Consider the following 22,284-nt stretch of genomic DNA (forward strand, 5'->3'; position numbering starts at 1 on the left):
AAGAGGCTTTTATAATAAGAACCAGTAACTTCCCACTTAATTAGCACAGTGAAAATTTCTATCAATTTACCTTTTGTCTGCTTCTCATATTTTTAGTCCTTGGCACAGAAAAGAGTTTTTCCTTCAGAAAATACTATCCAATTATGCCATATACAGGAATCATTTTGCCCACCAATATAGAAAAACATAACAAAGCAGCTACCAACGGCTCCTGCTTCATCTTTTAAACGCCAGGGGAATCCCCCTAACTAGATTTTTTTTTTTTTTTTAGTGGCTAAAATACATTATGTTCCTATATGTATGTTTAATAGTAAAGCTTCATAAGCCATAATATAGACTCTACATTAACGTTGTCATGGAAGGACCACTATCATGCCCAAGTGATTTGTATCTATTAGTTATTTGTAGCCCAATCAAAACAGTTTTAATATTTCAAATGAAGATTACCTGCCAGGTTACTCTTGTATATATTCATAGTTAAGTAAAAAGAGATATTTTTAGTATTAATCCCTTAATAATTTCATTAGTACAAAAAATGAACTTTACATAGTAAATAGTACTAACGTCAAAAAGTCTTTACAGGAGGAGCTGTATAAGTAAAACATTTATACATCTGTGCAAAAAAAAATCAACTACTTTTATTTTGAGGGCTTCATTTTACAACTTGAAACTAATCTACCACTTTGCTTCTCCCATCCTCAAAGACTATGTGTAAATGTGACCTTCTACCACATCTTCCCTGCAGCCTTTTTATCTACCTCTATCAATTACCTAGTCAAGAGGATGGAACAGCTGCCAGGGCAAATGGAGGACCACTTAACTGCCACCATCACTTTCCCCCTCCCCTTATTTATAGGAATTTACCTACTTACACCAGCCTCTGTTTAACTCTTTACCATCATCTACCTCATACTCCATGCCCACTTCCACTTTCTTCAAATAACTCTAGTAACCTAATTCACATTATTTCTTCTTACAGAGTCTCCCTGTTATCATCTTCAGGAATTTAAATATCATACTTCTGATGCTCCATCATCCTGACCTCATCAATAGACAATTTGTGAAGCTCTTCTATCTCCAAGATAACCAACTGTGCTTCCCTTCTCCACCTCCAACTTCCTTACCTGTCATCTTTGCTTTACACCAACTGATCATGCTTTTCATTCTCATTATGAGATCTAGCCACAAGCCCTCTCCATTTTCATCCAATCTGTTAGCTTTCTTCTGGCTTTACTTTACCCCCTTATCAACCTGCACCCAACTGTCCACCTCCACCAAAACCCTCATAACTAGTATCCCTTACGTTATCACCCCCTGATCTTTGATCATGTCCAACATGTCAGCTCCAGCCACTGAGTCACACTATCATTTGCTTTCTCTGGTCCTAAGCAAGGGTCAGTTCTCTCCTTAAGGGGCCAGAGAGTAAATATTTTAGGCTTTGAAGGTCACATATGGTCTCTGTCACACAATCTTCTTTGTCTCTCTCTTTTTTCAAACCCTTTATGAATATAAAAACTATTCCTAGCTCACAGGCTACATGGGCTAAATGTGGCCCTCAGGTTGTAGTTTGCCAACTCCTGCTACAGAACATTGGGATACTGTAGATCACTGTAACATCCATGCTAACCTCAACTGGGGTGTCACTGCTTCAACTCACTGATTTCCAAGTATGTTTCAATGGCAGAACATTTTCCCCTTTTTAAGTTCCCCTCTCCCTCTCACTCTATTCCATTCAGCAAATGACCCTACCGTCTACTTTATGAGAAGATTAAAGGCTATCTTTTGGGAGTGATCATAACCATCCCATTCCTCCATCTTAAAATACTTTTATTTTCATTCATTCTCATCTCTTCCTCTTATATCAAATGAAGTTTTCTCTCTACTCTTCTAAGCCAAATCCCCTTTCACTTTTGTCCTAATAACTATCTTCTCTGGTTCCTCTGGAACATTACAGTTTCAATGATCTCCTCTCTTCATGGTATTTAATCACTTGATCCCCAACTCCTTGCTCTCTCTTACAACCCTCATATATCCCTTATTTTGAAGTTTCCTTCCCTAGTTTTTGGTACTTTCAAGCCCTTGCATGAATCTTCCTTCTACTCACTACCAAGATACAAAGAAGAATCGCCTATACTTCATACTTCAGTTTCCTTATTATTCTGGGCTTCCTTAGTCTCCTATAATAAGCTTTTCTTCCCCCAACCATTTAAAAAAAATTCTTTCCAAGGAATTAAATCCAAATAAATCCTCATTCTCTTGACCAATCTATTCATCACCACAGTTCTGGTCCCCACCTTTTAATATATGGCATGAAGAAAAGGAAATAGATTGCGCTCTGGACCTGAGTTTAAATTCCTGTACTAGGTTAGTTTAAGACAGAACCTAGGAGTATAGGAGGTCCTCAAAAAATATTTACTAAATGAATGGAAAATATTTTCAACCTGCAAGCCAATGTTATACCTCCAAAACAAGTATATTTTATATAAAGAATTGTAACAAAATATTACTTTGTGGAACATGGCAAATGTAATGAAATCAATATTTGATCTAAAAAATTTGACATTTGATATTAATAAATCTTGGGACACAAAATATTTGAGCCATAGCTTCAAATATTCCCCCAAAATATAATATTCTATTACAGTAAAACTCCTTGATGCATGGTATATATATATGTATGACCAAAGTTAAGAAAAATGCGTTATAAAAAATTAAAAATTTTTCACTTTAGAAAGCAAGCTTTTCAACGGCAAAGACTCAATTTGGTTCACTGCCATATCCCCAGCACCTAGAACAAAATACGTTTTAAACTACTTTAACTAAAGAGGAATGAGTAATCATTCAATACACTGAACAACAAAATTAAACTATGTACATTATACATGTATTTTTATCTCTCCTCCAAAGAGCAATCATATAACATATACACACCATGCTAAAACTCTATTCAGTATTAATTAAACTATTGAAAAAGAAAATAGATTTGTTTAAAAGATAAGGTGAAAATTATATATAGCACTACAACCATGTGTTCATAGTGGTAACAAAGGGAGTAAAAACCTCTTTGAAAAAAGTATGTAAAATATACAGAAGGATGTGCTAATCATCTTTAATAAAAGTTTTATGTGAATACCTAACACAAAAGATACCTGGTTCCTCAGCTTATCTTCAGGTAGAACAGACAATGTTTGGGTAAGAAAAATGTCCAGGAGATATGAAGTTACTCAGTTATGAAAATGCAAAAGAAATGACTAAATCTTGGGAAACAATCAGAAGGCAGGAAATAAAGTCAAGAGTAGGCCTGGAAGCCTGGAACAGGGGGAACTGAAGAAAGAAGGGAGGTAGATGCCAACATTTACTGGCTACCCATTACATGCTAAGTGCTTCAATATCTGTTATTGCATGTAATCCTCCCAAATGTCCTATGAGGTAGGTATTATTCCCCACTTTATACCTGAGGAAACTTAGGCTCTGTGAGATTAGGTAACTTTGCCAAGATCACCCATTTGGCTAAGAGACTTTTATCTCCTAAGTGCATGCTTCTTCTAATATGCCACCTTGCTTTCTGTCCTCTAACAAAAAAGCCTATTAAATTCACTCCCCGAGTCAAAGTGCATGTGTTTTAAAAAAGAAGAAGAAGAAGGCCCAAAAGACAACCCTGTGAACTCCTATGATAATTCACTAGTTGCTAGGTGCTCTCTGACAGAGGGAGTCTTGGGTTTTTTTAAAATCAGATGTGGAGGCATACTTACAAGGAGAAAACATTAACAAGTACAGACAAAAACATGCTGGTAAAACTTTTCATGCCTGGGGATTTAACCTTATTTAATATTTATTGCCAAATAGTACTCATTAAATGTACGTTTCTGTTGATACATGAAGATGCTTTATTATTGAAAGATACTGCCTGCATTCTCTGAGCTATGAAAAGAGAGTAGCACATACAATTACCATAGAAAAGGAAATACACTTAGAAATGAACAGCAACCCCTATTTCCAGTTACTGTTATACATGTGCTGGTTTGGCTTACACATGGCTGACTTGAAGAGGAACTAAAATGGATTGGAGATATAAATTAATATGTATCTTGCTTTTGATCTAAAAAGACATGATAGAGGTATGGTTGCTTACTGTTCTCCAGATTTTTCCATCCACCATTTACTTAATACCTAGTGTGTTCTTTTTACCAATCTAGGCAATTTAGGAAATCCAGAAGAAATAAATATGGTCCCAGTCATACAGTTCATATTTTATATGTATATTTGTGTGTGTGTATATATATATAATTCCTATCTCCTTAAGTAGACAGATTTATGATTTCCTTCTCCTCAAACAGATTGAATGCTATATATATAACCATATGAAAACAAGGGCAGAAACTACTGTAAAACCAGATGCCTTGAATTTGAGGCTAGAAATAGACAAAATCAAAATATGAATAGCCAAAAATAGAAAAGCAAAATATGGTTTGGAAAAAACAAAATTGAGTAAAAAAGAAAAAAAATCTGTCACTGTAAACATTTGACTTTGGAAACTTTTTCAGACTGAGGAATTCTTTGCAAGTCATCTTCCTTATTTTTAAAAATGCATGTACAATGAAACTGTCATTATTCTAAGGATCTTTCATACTGGTAACTATAAAACCAAAGAAGCAACACAAGCCTCAATTATGAAAAACATGGAGATATCAACAGAGATGGTTACACCTAAACTATCCAACCTGGAGGCCTGGTATTCACAGAAACTCAGTCAAGGTACCCAATGCCCCTACCTGGAACTTTGCTCCCTGTTCCATAGAGCCCATGTTGCCACAAACTGATGGGTCACGGGCAGCAATAAAAGCCAAGGGGAGGCAGAGTCAAGTGTAAACCCTCTGAACTTCGTTCCTTCATTCCTGCTGCCATCCCACACCATAGCACTGGCCTCCTTGACTGGTATCTTCAGACACTACCCTATTTCTTCTCTCCTCTCCCCACACCTGTACCAGAGAAGCCACAATCCTATCCCAGAAACCTTGCTTTAGGAATCAAACGTTCATAACGGACAGAGTTTGCTTTACCTCTGAAACTAGCTTTTTGAATACCCAAGGACTATTATTGTCACATAAGAGTGACTTTACCTTTTCATAAGCATACTGACAGTCTTTTAAATGCACTTATTTCCTTATTTTTTGCAATAAAAAATCCTTTTAGAAAACCTCAAATAAGCTAAGAAAAACTCTTGAAGGAAACCACAAGGGGTAGTTACTAGTGGAAAAGGAAACAAGGAAGCATGCTCCTGACACTTATCACAGCAGGTGTTTTGGAAGGCAGGAGCTAGCTGAGGACTATGAATTTTCTCGGAAGAAGCAGGGTAGAGATCAGATGGACATGGAACTCTGGTACGAGCCACTCTTTACACCTATTCTCTCCCTTGCTTCTTACTATCTAGTGCAGAGACACTGGCTCCAGAGTAATTACATTCAAATCCAGCTTTACCACATAATATCTATGAGAAATAATAGCTTGGGCAAATTAACTGAAATCTGTACGTGGCACATGGTACACACTCAATAAATGTTAGCTGTCATTATCAACACCATCACCATCCCTGTCTCTATTCTCCCTCTCCCTTCCCAGATTCTGAGGGTGCTCCTTGCCTTCTTCCATCAATGGATTGGATAATGGGGAAACATTGTTGTCAATGCCTAACAAGTGGAAGAAAGACGTTTCCTCCAAAGAAGGAACTCCTATTTATCTACATTATCTACAGCTAATACCTTCACTCCTTCCTTTTATAACCAAACTTCTTGAAAGACTAGCTCATGGTCACTATTATTGTCATTTTCTCATTTTTCAACCCTCTGCAAGCACACTTCAGGCACCTCTTTTTAGGGAATCTGTGTGCTAACATCACCCATAACCTCCTAACCGCCACTGACAATGATGCTTCTTCCTGATCTTATTTGACTTCCAGCAAGCACTAAACACTTCTTTTTAAAATTCTTTCTTGGATTCCACATGGCCACTCCCTCCTTGTTCTCCTCGTACCTCTGTCACTTTTCCTATGGTGTCCCCCAGGATTAGCTATCTTCTCCCTACCCTCATCTCAGTTTTGAGCACTTTGGTTCACACCCTTGATTTCAGCTACTGCCTACACATAATAATGATTCCCAAATTGTTCTCTTGCTCATTCAAGCATTCACGTGCCTACCTCCCCCCACCACATCCCCGACAGGCCTGTCTCAAGTTCCAGAGCTGTGTTTTCAATAGCTAACAGATAATCTAAATAGGCATCTCAAACTCAACATGTCCAAAAGGAGAATCATCATGCTTATCCTATATGCTCTATCTTGATGAATGCCATTACCTTTTTTTCACCAAATTACCAGAAGTCAGAAATCTTGAAGTCATCTTTGTACTCTTCCTCCCTTCACATGTCTAACCAAGCCTACCTCCTTTAAGTATTTCCTTGTTGTGTTCTTCTTTATGCCTGTCAATGACTTGGTCCAAGACCTCATGACTTCTCACATAAGCTACAACACTAGCTTCTTAATTGGCATTCCTGGCTGCCCTTTCCAATACGTACTCTATAGTACATCAGCATGACCTTTCTAAAATACAAATTGTATGTCACTTTTCCACGTAAAGATCTTCAGTGATGCCACATTACCCATATGCTAAAATCTGAACTCCTTGGCCTGGTATCCAAGGCCCTCTACATATCTTCACAGCCTCATCTCATCTCTTCCCCATCTATCATTATAGATTCAGCCATAATCATCTGCTTCAGATCCCCAAACATTCTGACCTTTACTGCCTTTGCAGTGGCTGACCCAAGAAAAGTCTTCCCTCCCTTGTCACTAGCTAAACTACCATACATTATTTGAAATTCTGCTCAATCACCAGCTCTGTAAAACTCTAGCACTAAGCTCCGAGGCAAACCATAGGATCTTAATGGTCATATATACCACACATACGGCATTTATCTCTACTGGCACAGATCTTATTAGCATCTTATCTTTACTTACACATCTATCTGTCTAGACACACTGTGAGCTCCTTTAGGGGAAGGAACCATCTAAGTTCCATTGTCATATCTCCAACATCTGGTCTAGGGTTCCACTGTTATATCTCCAACATCTGGTTATATCCCCAACATCTGCCACATAATGGGCATCCAATAAATGTCTGTTAAATGAATAAGTGTTTAATATTCAAGTTTTGTCTCTGATCTTATATTATTATGGAGACAATTCAGGTAGTTTATGCATTAAATAGATGACCACAGCTTGATCACAACATTACAGATTTCTTGGAAAAATACGCTTCAAATACTAATCAACCAACTTAAAAATCAACTTCTAGAATACACTCCATTCAAAAATGAAGGCAGGACTGCAAGTCAAAACCACAGTGAGGTACCACTTCACACCCACTAAGATGGCTATAATTTTTAAAAAAGGAAAATAACAAGTGTTGGCAAGGATATGGAGAAATCGAAACCCTCATACACTGCTGGTGGGAATGTAAAGTTGTGCAGCTCTGTGAAAAACAGTTGGGTGGTCCATGAAAAAGTTAAATATACAATTGACATATGAACCAGCAATTCCACTGCTAGGTATATACTCAAAAGAAATGAAAACAAGGACTCAAACAAGTACGTGTATGGGCATGTTCATAGCAGCACTATTAAAAGTAGCCAAAAGGTGGAAACAGCCCAAATGCCCATCAATGGATAAATGGGTAAACAAATGTGTGGTATATACATACAATGGAATACTATTCAGCCATGAAAAGGAATAACTGATACATGGATGAACTTTGAAGACATTATGCTAAATGAAAGAAGCCAGACACAAAATCACATACTATATGATCCTATTTACATGAAATATCTAGAACAGGTAAATCCATAGGAACAGAATAGAGATTGGTGATAACCAGGGGCAAGGGGGAAGAGGGAGTGGGGAGCAACTGCTTGATGGGTACGGGGTTTCCTTTTAGGGTGATGAAAATGTTTTGGAACTAGACAAAGGTGGTAGTTGCACAACACTGTGAATGTACTAAGTGATTCCGAATTTGTGCATTTTTAAATGGTTAATTTTATATTATGTGAATTTCACCTCATTTAAAAAAAACACACTGGGGGAGAAAAGGGAAGAGAAATTTGTATACTTCAGATGAGCCAGAGACTTCACATATATTATTAAAATTTGTGTTTACAATTTTGTAAAGCAAGTATTATTCTCTCGATTTTACATATAAAGAAACAGAGGCTCAGCGAGGTAAGTAACATCCAGTCCAGTATCACACATCTAGTCTAGAAGTGGTAGAAATGGGATTCAAATTCAGGTCTATCTCACCCAAAAGCCCACGCTCTCTGCTTAAACCGGGTACTATTTTTAACTAGTGAGGGAAAAAATGAAAAGACATGGTCTTTTAATTAAAATATTTTCTATAAACTTAATGAACAAAACGCAGAATTAAGTGGTTGGCTTAAACATTTTTTCAGGTTCAAATCTGAGGAAGCTTACATGTAAACAACAAAGAAAAATATTTAAAGTAATACTGAAAACAAGCTATCAACATGCCCTTAATAATCCAGTGTTTTAGGTGCTTCAGTTTTTTCAATTCTCTTGGCTGAATATAAACCCTTAAGGAAAAAAACTGCATCAAATATTGGAGTATCTTCTGATAGTCTTTCTTTACTCTTTAAATTTTCTTGTGGATTTTCTCTAATTCGAATATTTACAATCATAACACATTTTATATTTATCTATTAATTACTAGAATAACAGAGTAAGACTACTTAAGTAAATGGGACCAAACCAATACAATTCTGTGTACATGGAACAGAATACAACATATGCTTTTGAAGATGTCCTCAGTTGGTCTCAATGAGTCTTGGCAATGAACATTTCTGATTTTTTAATTAAAGTTTCCTAATGCTTATATACCAAAAATATTATCAGTGATTATATCCAGATGGCAGGAATATAAGCAATTTTTAGATTTTACTCATCACTTACCTTTGTTTTCTAAATGTTCTACAATAAATACCAATTTTTGTCATTAAAAATATAAAATGCCCCAACAAAGATAAACAACCTAGCCACTTTTTGAATAAGAATAGAACCAGTCACTCTAAATATTTAGATGTCTCTAAAGAAAACAATTATTCAACATAAGCATTATAATATTCTGTTTTGATAAAAAGCCATACAACTTTTAGACTAGCGTATATGTATCCACTAAAAATAGCATTAGAAAAACCTACACAGGTTCACTGCATACCTATAGAGACCTTTAGAATCTACAGCTCAGTCTCCAGCAGTTTCAGAATTAGAGAGCAGACCCCCTCATTACCAAGGCAGAAATCTTTCAGAGAAGCTTACTCAGCAGAACATAATCATAAAAGCATCTCTACTGCCCAAGCAGTTGACCATCAGAGACATATGGTGCCTACCATTCATAGTAGCAGGGGCACTCTCTGTCCTGGTCAGATACCTTCCCACACCTCAATCCTGCCTCCCACAGGTCTCTGCTTATCATTCTTCCTTTTATCATTACTTAAAGACTTCTCTACCATACCACTTTTTTACTCTATCTCTTACTTGCCCAAAACAAACATAGAAGTCCTTTTTTGACCCCCACCCCTTGTTCACTTTAAAAGGTTTATTTGCTTTACCACTAATCACTACAAGGGGAAAAAAGTTACAAAGGAAAACAAGATCTCTAATTTTTAGTGGTAGCTATCCTGGTTTTTATGGAGACAGGACCTGTCTTTTCAAATTTAACCCTTGTTGGGCCTTGCAGCCAGTTACCTATTCTGACCTGAGGGCTCTGCCCAGTTCCCTGCTCATTGACCAAGAAGAGGTGGTTTGGTTGGCGTGGTGAGAGTCCAGTAGCGTGAACAAACCCTTAGCTCCTCCACTGTCCCTCCTGATTCTCCTTCATGAACCATGTAGGTTTCTCTCAACACGAAGAACCACAGGTTTACAGTATTAAAAACACCTTAAACATATAATAAAAGGTAACTTTCACATAAAAAGAAATAAATCATTCACTCAGAAAAATAAAGATCTCATTTAAAAGAACTTGCTTTTGGGGTCTGATAGAGCGTCTCCATTTGGGAAGTGCTGCTATGTCTTTTCCAGTAGCCTTCAAAAATTACGTCTGGACAACTAAACCAAAACCAAATATACTGAAAGGATCTGTAGCTTTGAGTCACTCCTTCCCCCGTTTCAAAACAGGGCTTGGAGATCTAAGGTAAACAGATTAAAGAAAAGAGAAGAAGTTCTTCATACACATACCTTATAAAACATACGTTAATCTGCATAGAATATTCTATCTTAAGGTGATTTAAAACTTGTAAAAATATTACTGGGAAAATTTTTCCAAACAAAATTGAAAGGATAAAGGATAGCTCTCTAACTTAAACAAATTACACAAGTCCAGTTATTTATCTCCATACCTAAGTGAGAATGCCTTTTTTCCTTGGCATACATACAAAATTAAAACAAGAAAATCTAATTTAGTAGAATTTACATTATTTTTCTACCCTGTTATATAATTATTTCTCATATGTATTTAGTCTAGAAAGGAAATCATAAAAATGCAAGAACAAGCTACAAATTACAATTCGAATTTAGAAGGGCTTTAAGAGTGTTGTTTTAAAAATATACTTGTTTTCTACTTTCGGATCATAGATGCTTTGTAAACCACTCCTGTCAGCTTCATTGGGGGTGCTTCCCGTGAAGATCATTTTATTTCACAATTACTACTCATATCTGCTCAGTTCATGGGAAACCAAGATTTTGGTTAAAATGACATTATTAAAGAAGATGACAGTTTCCAAAATCTTTACTATTTTGAGAAGAAAGTTCACACAAAAAGAAACAACTTCAGTTGTTTCAGGTCAATTCATAATTCACCTAACAAGACCAGCTTTTTTTTTTCCTTTAATTTATTTTATTGAAGTATAGTTGATTTACGATGTTGTGTTAGTTTCAGGTATACAGCAAAGTGATTCAGTTATATATATATGTATTCTTTTTCATATTCTATTCCATTATGGTTTATCAAGCCTGAGCTTATAAAAGTCACTCAATTTTTAAACCATAACGTCTTTTTTCTTATTGAATGACTTCTATAGAGTGACTTCCATTATGCTCCTAAAAAAAACATAGCAGTCACCACTATAATTTCCACAAAACACATTAAATGTATTGACACAATAATTAGTAAAATATGTTATCCACATTTCTATATCATAAAAGTCCTTTTAATAAGTCTCACGAAATACCAGTGAAAAATCATGTCATATTCCTCAAAGCTATAGAAAAATATTTGGCAACTTTTGATTACAAACTGGAGATTTAAGTGATCAAGTTTGACTTACAATAGGGTTGTTCCTTTCTTATTTTAAACCATTTTTATCGTGGAAATAACCAAAATCTGACTTTTCCCTTGTACTGTAAAACAGTTTTTAGAAGTGACTAATCAAATAATAGTGCCAACAATTTCAGCACGTAATATTTAGAACAAAATAGAGGATTTTTTTTTAGATAACAGAAATGACTGGGATATTTAATATACAAAAGCTAACAAAGCAGACAATGAATTTCTTTAACCACACTTCAACTGCAATAGAAAGAAACTTTTGGGGTAATTCCTACCTTTAGAAATATTCCAGAGAAACAAATTGTTGCTGTATTTACCACAAGGGTGATTTAGGTTCCATTTGATAGCCTTTCTCCTCTACCAGGAATAAAACTGCCTTTCTGGAGAAAGCGAGTTAACAACAAAGCCCATGTTGCTGGAGCAAGCCTGAATTTCTAGCAAATGGGATGAAGCTATTTGCATTTGTTGGTTTGGGGGGGGGAGGGGATTAAGAGGGCTGCTAAAGTAATTCGCATATTGTCTGTGGGCTGTATAGACAGTGATCATCAGTCACCTGCTCAAACTTCCTTCACTCCTGCCTTCAGAAAAGAACCAAAGGTTACCCTGGGTCAGAGAATCTGGAAACAAATGAGAAGACATGCAAAAATCTAACTGCCAACCCATTGCGTCTGTAGACAAAGTTATTCCCGCTGGACCACATGTCCTAAAAACCAAGACACTTTAATAGTCTCAAGAGAACTTGTTAAAATATATCATAGAACAGAAACAAGAAAGAAGCTTCAGGCTCTGCTTGCAATTACTGCAGTATTTAGCTGAAAACAGAAAAAGGACATTTGTTTTTTTCTTCAAGATACTTCTTTGCATCATAATAGCTGTCTCATTTGCACAAGCAAAACATTTGTTCCAAGCTGTACATATGAAAAAGAAAATATCAGCTGTTTAAAATTTCTTGGCTTTTGAGTGAATAATTTGGGTTGATAGCATTTCTACCTATTTCTTTTATACCAAACAGGAAAAGTACTAAACATACTAAGCATATTAGTCTGTATTTTATTTTGAGCTACATTAAGGGCAAAAATCTAAACAAATACTCGAATGTTTATTCAGAAGCTTTCTGATAGGACTGATACACCTCGAACTTTTTACAGCCTTAATTTTATGTACCTCTGCTACTTTTGACCCACTATAACACAGAGAAAGGAAAAGTGCTGCTTTATGTGGTGTTTACTGAACACACACAGTCATATAAAAAGAGGGAAAAATTTGGTAAAGATATGTCCGAAAAACTATAAAATCTTAATTTTAAAATTTAGAGAGAGGTGAAGCACAAGTTATAGAAACCACATACTCCTCTGGTTACCCAAACAAAGAGCAAAAGCAACCATAATTTCTGGTTTTGTTTTTTTAAAAAATGAGAATGAGATGGGGGGGTGGGGAGCAGAGCTACTTCTTGTTTGCACATGGAAGCTTTGAAATATTTCTCAAAAGACTAACTTTGAAAAAGAATATATATATGTATAACTGAGTCACTTCGCTGTATAGCAGAAATCAGCACATTATAAGTCAACTGTACTTCAATAAAACTTTTTAAAAAGACTAACTTTTAAATAGTTCCAAAGGAAAATGTTACGTGGGAGAAAATAAGACTACAATATAAAATGACTAATTACATTTTTTTAAAAGATCAAAAGTTTAGATTTTAAAACCCACTCCTTAAAATTTTAATTAAAAGCTAAACCATACACATGTGTGCGCGCACACACGACGTAAAATAAACCACCATTCAAAGAAGCAGCTAACAGTGCCCAGGCTAATTATATTTAAAACCTATTTTTCACTTTAATCTTAAGAAGAAAGTTCCTACTCATACAATTTATGTCTGAATTACCAACAAAGAAAACCTAATATGCCAGTTCTATCAATTATTCATAATCAGAAATGTTTTACAAAGTTGTGAAGGAAATGTCACGTTACCATTGAGTTCCACTTGGAAATTAAAGCTGTTTCCATGAGAGGCAGGGGGTCAGGGACCCAAATAAACTGAAGGATTTTTATCAAGAAAAGAGTTAAAATGATCACTGACAGGATATGGTGCCACTAGACAGGAATGCTTGGCTACACCTTTCTGATTCTAGGTTTTCCCCTCCTCTGCATTTCCCTTTGGACCAGAGGAATTCCTCTATACCCCTGGGATCCTGCAACTTTAAGCATCTGGAAGCTTGCTGCCCTCTTTCTTGGTTTGTATGGTCACAAATGCTTAAAGGATTAGACTACAAGATGACACTTCACACTAGTGTGGGTCATTAATTTATAATCAATGATGCATAAATCTGAAACTACGTTAAATAAAACTAATTCATTAATGTTTCAGAAATTATATAAATTTAAAGTTTAATTTATATAGTTAACTTTAAAATTATTTAAGTAGCTTTAAAGCCAGGTAGAATGGTTTATAATATAGCTATATTTATAAAACGAAACAAAAAACTTTGAATATCCCACAATATTAGAAAAAATTTAACATTGGGTCAAATTTTTAAAAAGAATCCTCTGCTTCTGAATTTCCCCAATTTCTCAGAAGACTAAAAACCTACATTTATTGTGTTTATAAAACAAAATAGTAACCTATTTGTTTACAAACTTTCCCAAATAAAGACAGGGAAAAGAAAAGTTTTTTAAAAAAATCATACATAGCCTTTAAAATAACAGGTGTCCCAGTTCTGATGCTAAGTTGCTGGATTCCAAGTCTTGTCCTTCATGTATTAAACATGTGGACTTTAATGAAATGACTGGCTATAAATTCCTATGACTGTATATGCCAGAGACAAAGGAAGGGCAATATGAGAAGAAACCAATAGTTAACCAATAGTTTACTGGGCATTCCTAAATTTCTATCATTTATTTAGAGAGAACTAAGATATGAGATACAAAGGGAGGGGGAAAAATCGAAACAGAGAATAGCAAGATCAAATAAATTTTGCAAGAAAAAAATCTACAATGAACTTTGTTTTAGTTTACTTCACTCAGCCTTAAGTTGCCAAGGACACAGCAGCACACATACTTCTTTCCTCTTTCTCACCAGACACCCTGTGCAGGTCTCTAGAATAAATCTGATGAGCTGTGACAGCACCAACCAGAAGTAAAGAGCTTTGAAAGACTGTAGAGTCATTAACAAGAGCCAAGAAAGGAAAACCTAAATAAACGAGGAAAAAAAGCCACTCAGCTTGCTTTATTTTCTATTGAAGGTATGTTTCTCAGTGGATTTTTATACCAATGATAGGCCTGATAAGAACTTAGCTGTTTCTGATTATAGAAGTGTTAACACCAGCAGAAAAATTGTTAGAAAAAGTTTTAAAGTAAATTAAACCTTATTACTATTCTTGAAAGGAAAACCAGTAAAGCTTAAATAAGGTTTTTAATGTAAAGTCAAATAAAGTAGCACTCATGGAAGCCTCACTACATTTCTTTAAGAAACTATACTAGTGAATTGTCTTTAGTCATTAATTATTTGAAAAGGTTTTATGTGCTGCAGTCTAAAAAAAAAAAAAATTGGAAAAGCAATTAAACAAAGGTCAAAAAACAAACATTTCCAATGTGTTTAAGAAATATTCAAAACAAATGAAAACAATAGATTTTTTTAATTCATAAAATTCAATTGATTTAATATTATTTGTGCCTTTTAAAATTATTTAACTCTAAGGCCCTTAAATTATTTAATATTCAAGTCAAAAAATTTAATATTTCTGTACATTTTCTTAAAAGACCATAAATAACATTAAAAAGCAAATGACCGAGAAAAGGTTTTTACTTTTATGACAAAGGGTTGATATGTGCAATAAATGAAGCACTCAAACAAATCAACAATGAAAGGAACACTCTAAGAAAAAAATGGGAGAAGACAATTAGGAAAATGCTAGAGGAATATTAATGGCCAAAATACATGGAAAGAAAAAGATTCAACCTCACTAGTAATCTAAGAAATGAAAAATTTTAAAATAACATTTTTAAAATTAGCAAAAATAAGAAGATAATGCCCAAAGTTGACCAGAGAAGGAAAAAAACATTTTCACCCACCACTGAGGGGGAGTGGAAGTGAGTATACCTTTCTGAACGACAATTTGTCAGCCTTAGAAACGTACCCTCTGACTCAACAAACTTATTCTATGTAGATAATTAGAGAGGTATGCAAAGATATATTCTTCATACCATCTAGTTTAATAACATAAATCTTGAAACATTCTAAATGCCAAACAAAATAGATGTTTGGTTAAATAAATTATGGTATAGCCATACAATGGAGTAAAAAACAAATAAAATTGAATTTGTAGGGATATATTTCACATGGGAATACAGTCACAAGATAGCATGAAAAAGTAGGCAAGAAAGTGGAATATGCAGGATAATCTCTCTTCAAACTGAAACTGTTAATTAAAGATACAAATGTAACATACCAATACACTCTTGTTTAAAAAAAAAGGCCACAGATAAAAGCAAAAGTCCCCATTACCACTTCCTTTACCACCCTATGCCCCTTTTCAGAAATTATCACTGTTACAGATTTGATATACCGTATAGCCTTTCAGATCTTTTCTGTGTATTTATATACATATATCTACAGTTAAATATAGAAATACATACTACTTGTTTTGTCTTAACTTAATGGTATTATATTGTATGTATGGGGGGGTTGTTTTTTTTCAATTAATACATCTTGGAGAGTTTTCTTTCTTAGTAAACAGGAACACTTTCATTCTTCTAAACTGTTCTATATGATTTTAAAGAATAAATACACCATAACTTAACATTATTCTACTGATTTGGCTGTGTGCATGTTCTTAAGGTATATGTGTAAAACAAAAAGAAAAAAAGGCACTATGAACCCAAATATAGATAAAACTGTTCGCCATGGTTATCTCTGCATGCTTTTCTCAACTTTTTCCTTTGAACATTACTTTTCCTATTAGAGAAAAATGATTTAAAACTAATAAAAAATAATTTTAAAATATTTGGCTTTCAAGAATATTTCACATTATATCTAAGAAATGATACTTATATATTATAGCTGCCATTTAATGAATGATATATTGGCTAAAGTAAATGTTTTCTCTACTCAAAAAGAGTATTTCACCTAGTGTAAGCAAGTACAGTACTAACCCTATTAATCTATCTGCAATTAATAAGCAATGCTTGAAAAACAATCAAAATGAATCATATATGCAACATTAAGTATCAACTAACAATCTTTAACCATACTTTTCCCAGAATCCTAAGGTTCTTCTGCGGACTTCTGTGAATCTTTACAAACCAGAATGTGGCACCAGTGGGCACATCTTTGTTTCTACTCTACTGTTTCCAAATTCTACCTTGGCATGGGTTGATTTATTTGTATTCAAAAAGGAGTCATAAATGATACTACAAAGCTAAGGTAACCAAAACAGCAATGGTAGGGCACAAAAACAGACACACATCAATGGAACAGAATAGAGAGCCCAGAAATACACCTACACACCTACGGTCAATTAATCTATGACAAAGGAGGCAAGAACATACAATGGAGAAAAGTCTCTTCAACAAGTGGTGTTGGGAAAGCTGGACATCTACACGTAAATCAATGAAATTAGAACACTCCCTCAAACCATATACAAAAATAAACTCAAAATGGTTTAAAGACCTAAATATAAGACATGACACCACAAAACCCCTAGAACAGAACATGGGCAAACATTCTCTGACATTAATTGTAGAAATATTTTCTCAGATCAGTCTCCCAAAGCAAAAGAAATAAAAGAAAAATAAACAAATGGGACCTAATCAAACTTAAAAGCTTTTGCACAGCAAATGTAACCATCAACAAAACAAAAAGACAACCTACAAAATGGGAGAAAATATTTGCAAATGATGCCACCGACAAGGGGTTAAGATCCAAAACAAAGAACTCATACACTGAACATCAAAAAAACAAACAACCCAATCAAAAATGGGCGGAAGACTTAAATAGACATTTCTCCAAAGAAGACATACAGATGGCCAACAGGCATACGAAAAGATGCTGAACACTGCTAATTATTAATGAAATGGAAGTCAAAACCACAATGAGGTATTGTCTCACACCAGTCAGAATGGCTATCACCAAACAGTCTATAGGGACTTCCCTGGTGGCGCAGTTGGTTAAGAATCCGCCTGCCAATGCAGGGGACACGGGTTTGATCCCTGGTCTGGGAGGCTCCCACGTCCAGGAGGCTCCCACACGCTGTGGAGCAACTAAACCCATGCGCCACAACTACTGAGCCTGTGCTCTAGAGCCCGTGAGCCACAACTACTGAGCCCACATGCCACAACTACTGAAGCCCATGCACCACAATGAAGAGTAGTCCCCCGCGTGCTGCAACTAGAGAAAGCCCGCGAGCAGCAACGAAGACCCAACACAGCCAAAACTTAATTAAGTAATTAATTAATTTTAAAATCTATAACAAAAAGTCTACAAATAATAAATGCTGGAGAGGGTGTGGAGAAAAGGGAACCCTCCTACACTGTTGGTGGGAATGTAGATTAGTGCAGCCACTATGGAAAATAGTATGGAGGTTCCTTTCAAAACTAAAAACAGAGCTACCATATGATCCAGCAATCCCACTCCTGGGCATATATCCGGAAAAGATGAAAACTCTAATTCGAAAAGATACCCGCACCCCAATGTTCATAGCAGCACTATTTACAATAGCCAAGACATGGAAACAATCCAAGTGCCCATCAACAGACAACTGGCTTAAGAAGATGTGGCATATATATATATGTGGAATATTACCCAGCCATTAAAAAGAATGAAATACTGCCATTTGCAGCAACATGGATGGACCTAGAGATTATCATACTAAGTAAGTCAGACAGAGAAAGACAAATATTGTATGCTATCCCTTATATGTGGAATCTAAAAAATAATACAAATGCATCTATATACAAAACAGAAACAGACTCACAGACATAGAAAACTCATGGTTACTAAAGGGGAAAAAGGGGGAGGGATAAATTAGGAGTATAGGAGTAAAAGATACAAACTATTATACATAAAACAGATAAGCAACAAAGATTTATTGTATAGCACATGGAACTATATTCAATATCTTTTAATAACCTATAATGGAAAACAATCTGAAAAAATATATATATATAACTGAATCACTTTGCTGTACACCCAAAACTAACACAGTATTGTATATCAACTGTACTTCAATTTTTTAGAAGTACAAAAACAAAATGAAAAAAAAGTAGTCATAAAAAATGCTTCACAATGTCAAATTACTTGTGACATTTGAAATCCTTAATAATGATAAAACAGTTAAATTATAATATCCAACATTTAAAAATTTTCACAATGAAAGTAAACAACTTATCATTTGTATCTGTGTGGTTTTGCCAAGATTCAACAAAACCCACACCTAGAATTATCAGAGTGAAAATGCAAAACATCAAAGATGACATGAAAATATTAAAGTAGCTAGAGAAAAAAATGACATTACTGTCAGAGGAAAAATAGAATGACAGCTGAACTGTCAACAGCAATGAAAATCAAAAGGCAAAATAATGATACCTTCAATGTGCTGAAAGAAAACAGCTGTCAACTTAGAATTCTACACCCAGAAAAAATGTCTTTCAAGGAAGGAGGTGAAATAATGACATATTCAGATGAACATAAACTGAGAAAGCATGCCACTAGCAGACCTTCACTAAAGGAAAGTCTCAAGGATCTACCTCAGGCAGAAGAAAATTAATCCCAGATGAAAGGGATTAAGGAGGATTCCTACTAAGGAGGAATAAAGAGCAAAGAACATGTTGAATATGTTGGTGAATCTCAACAAATATTGATTACTTAAACAATAATAGTAATAGTTTATAAGATTACAAAAATATATAATTAAAATATACAACAGTAATAACATGAATTTGAAGGGAGTAAATAGGTAGAGTATTCTAAGTTCCTTTTATTGTCTTAGTGCAAAAGAAAGATATTCATTTCAGACTTCCTTGAAGAAAGCATGTTAAAATTCCTAGAGTATTAAAAGAACGGAAAATATAGTGTATAACTTCCAAACAAGAGGGGAACAAATGGAATAAGAATAAATAATCCAAAAAAGGGTAAGAAAGGAAAACAAAACATAGAAAAGGCAAGACAAATAAAAAGCACAAAATAAGATGGCATACTGAAAACCCGATATATCTGTGATTACAATAAATATAAATAGATTAAAAGCTCCAGTCAGACTGGCTGACTGGCAAAAAAATAAAAATCCAACTATTTGCAAGAAATACATCTCTTTAGATTAGGATAGATAAAGGCTGAACATTAGAAAGAGAAAGAGAGAGAATAAGAACACCAACCAAATAAAAGTTGGTATAACAACAACAACAAAAAGCTGGTATAGCTACATTAATACAAGATAAAAGCAGACTTTAAGCTAAAAAAAAAAAACAAAAAACATAAAGAGGATTACTACAGAAGGTTCAATGGACCAGAAAGTTATGAGAGAAAGTTATGAGAGAATTCAAATTTGTACACACCTGATAATGGAGCCAGAAAACAGACAGAGCATAATGTAAACACTAGAAGAACTACAAGGAAAAACAGACCCATAATCATAATGGAACCTATAGGGGAAAAACAATTCGAATAAAAGCAAACTTCTCATCAGAAACCATGGAAGCCAGAAGGAAGCTGCACAACATTTTTCAAGTGCTGAAAGAAAACAACTGCCAACCTGGAATTCTATATCCAGCAACCACCTTTCAAGAATGAAGGGGAAATAAAGACATTCTTAGATGAAGAAAAACTAAAAATTTGTTGCCAGCCAACATACCCTAAAAGAATGACTAAAAGAAGTTCTCTAAACAGAAAAAAAAAAAATGATAAAAGAAGGAATCTTTGAAAATCAGGAAAGAAGAACGAACAACTGAAAGGGCAAAACTGTGCATAAATACAATAGATTTTCCTTCTCTTCTTGAGTTTTCTAAATTATGTTTTATGATTGAAGCCAAAATTATCACACTGTATAATGCCACTCTCAATGAATATAGAGGAAATATTTAAGACAACTATAAATGGTAGAGGGTAAAGGAACATAAATTGAGGTAAAGGTTCTAAATTTCACATTAACTGGTGAACTGTCTAGTGGGGTAAAGGACAGAGGAGGCATATTTCAGAAAGTATTGAAGTCACATTTTTAAAAACACTTTGCATCTCCTATTTACTCCTCAACTTTCTAAATCTGGTTTTTCAAGGAAGTCTAGCAACCACGCTTTTACTTAAGACCACTAATGAGCTCTCTCTCTTGAGTTTTATGTTGCATTTGATAGTGTTGAATACTTATTTGCTTAAAATCTTTCCTCTCCTGTTGTTGGGGGAATCAACCTAGTGCTTTTCCTACATTTATATACTTTTTCTCAGTGTCCTAAATTGAATTCTATCATCTACCCATCTCTTATTCTTGTGTTTCTCAAAGTCTGGGCTTCAAACCATGTACAATGGAAACACCTGAGCCCCACTCCAGACCTACTGATTCAGAAGCCCTAGACGTGAGCATCAGGATATCAGCCTTTTAACAAGCTCTCCCAGGTGATTCCAGTGTGAGAATTATTGTTTTAAATGTTGACCCACAAGGTTCTGTGGTTGATCCTCATCTACCTCCACCCGTTACACATGTATAAATAAAATCACACGCAAAACTTCCACCACTCACTGCTATCAACAGGATGTGTAAGCTGCCCACCTCCACACCAACTCCCCCGCCAGCACCTATAATCCCACCTGACACAAAGCGTATTTATTTGAATGAACGTGATGATTCTCAAACCTGCTTTGTCAACCAAGACCTAACTCTTTTAGGCTTCATACCTTCATGTACATCCATCCAATGGACATGTCTACCTAGATGTCCTAAGTTACCCTGAATCAGTTAGGATTAAATTCAGCTAACAGTAACAGAAAAGCCTAAAACAGTGGTTTATATAACACAGAAATTTATTTCTCTCAAATAATAGTCTGGAATAGGCTAGTATAAAAATTCTGCTCCACAAAGTTCTCAGGGACTCTGGCTCCTTTCTGCTTTCCACTTCGAAATGCCTAGAATACGGTTCCCATTTCATAATCCAAGATAGAGCTCCATCCAAAACCACATTCCTAGCAGCAGGACAGAAGCAAGAAGAAGGAAGAGAGAATGGTGCATTCACTTCTCTGTAACACACTACCTGTACTTTTATCCCACTGACAAGGACTTAAGTCTCACAGCCATAACTAACTGCTAAAAAGGCTGGAAATCTAGTCTTTATGTTAGGCAGCCAAACTGCGTTATTAAGGAAAAAAATAGGGAGACCAGATACTGAAGGACAATATCATTCTGGGCTACACATTCCAAAGTTACCATGTCCCAAACTGAACTCACCAGTGTTCAGAACACACTGTGCAATTTCACACCTTTGTGATGTGTCCACCCTACCTATATCTCCATTCTGCCTGGCAAACTCCTTCTCCTCTCTTAATACTCACATTGTGTGTCTTTTTGTGAAGCTTTACCCAACCACCTTTCCGCCAGCCTAAACAGACCAGATGTCTTTCGGGCACCTTCATATCTAGCATACATCTCTAGTTTTACACTGCTAATTCTGTATTGTATTTTTTTTTAAAGTCTATCCCTCCATTCATCCCTCTCCCACTAGAAGGTAAACTTCTTGAGGGCAGACACTATGCCTTATTTTATTTATTTATTTATTGGCTGCACCACAGGGCTTGTGGGATCTTAGTTCCCCGACCAGGGATTGAACCCATGCCCCCTGCTGTGGAAACATGGAGTCCTAACCACTGGACCGCGAGGGAATTCCCATGCCTTATTTTAGTATCATACGCACATAAAT

The 22,284-nt window shown here is 35.2% G+C and overlaps 1 protein-coding gene across 4 annotated transcripts in view; it reads right to left on the bottom strand.

The window, feature by feature from the left end:
- Positions 1-22,284, bottom strand: part of LOC137757137 (sex comb on midleg-like protein 2) — a 120,562-nt gene that overhangs the window by 26,112 nt on the left and 72,166 nt on the right. The gene's annotated exons all lie outside the window — the stretch shown is intronic.

This window comes from Eschrichtius robustus, chromosome X (genome assembly GCF_028021215.1).
Source record: "Eschrichtius robustus isolate mEscRob2 chromosome X, mEscRob2.pri, whole genome shotgun sequence".
Classification (NCBI taxonomy): domain Eukaryota; kingdom Metazoa; phylum Chordata; class Mammalia; order Artiodactyla; family Eschrichtiidae; genus Eschrichtius; species Eschrichtius robustus.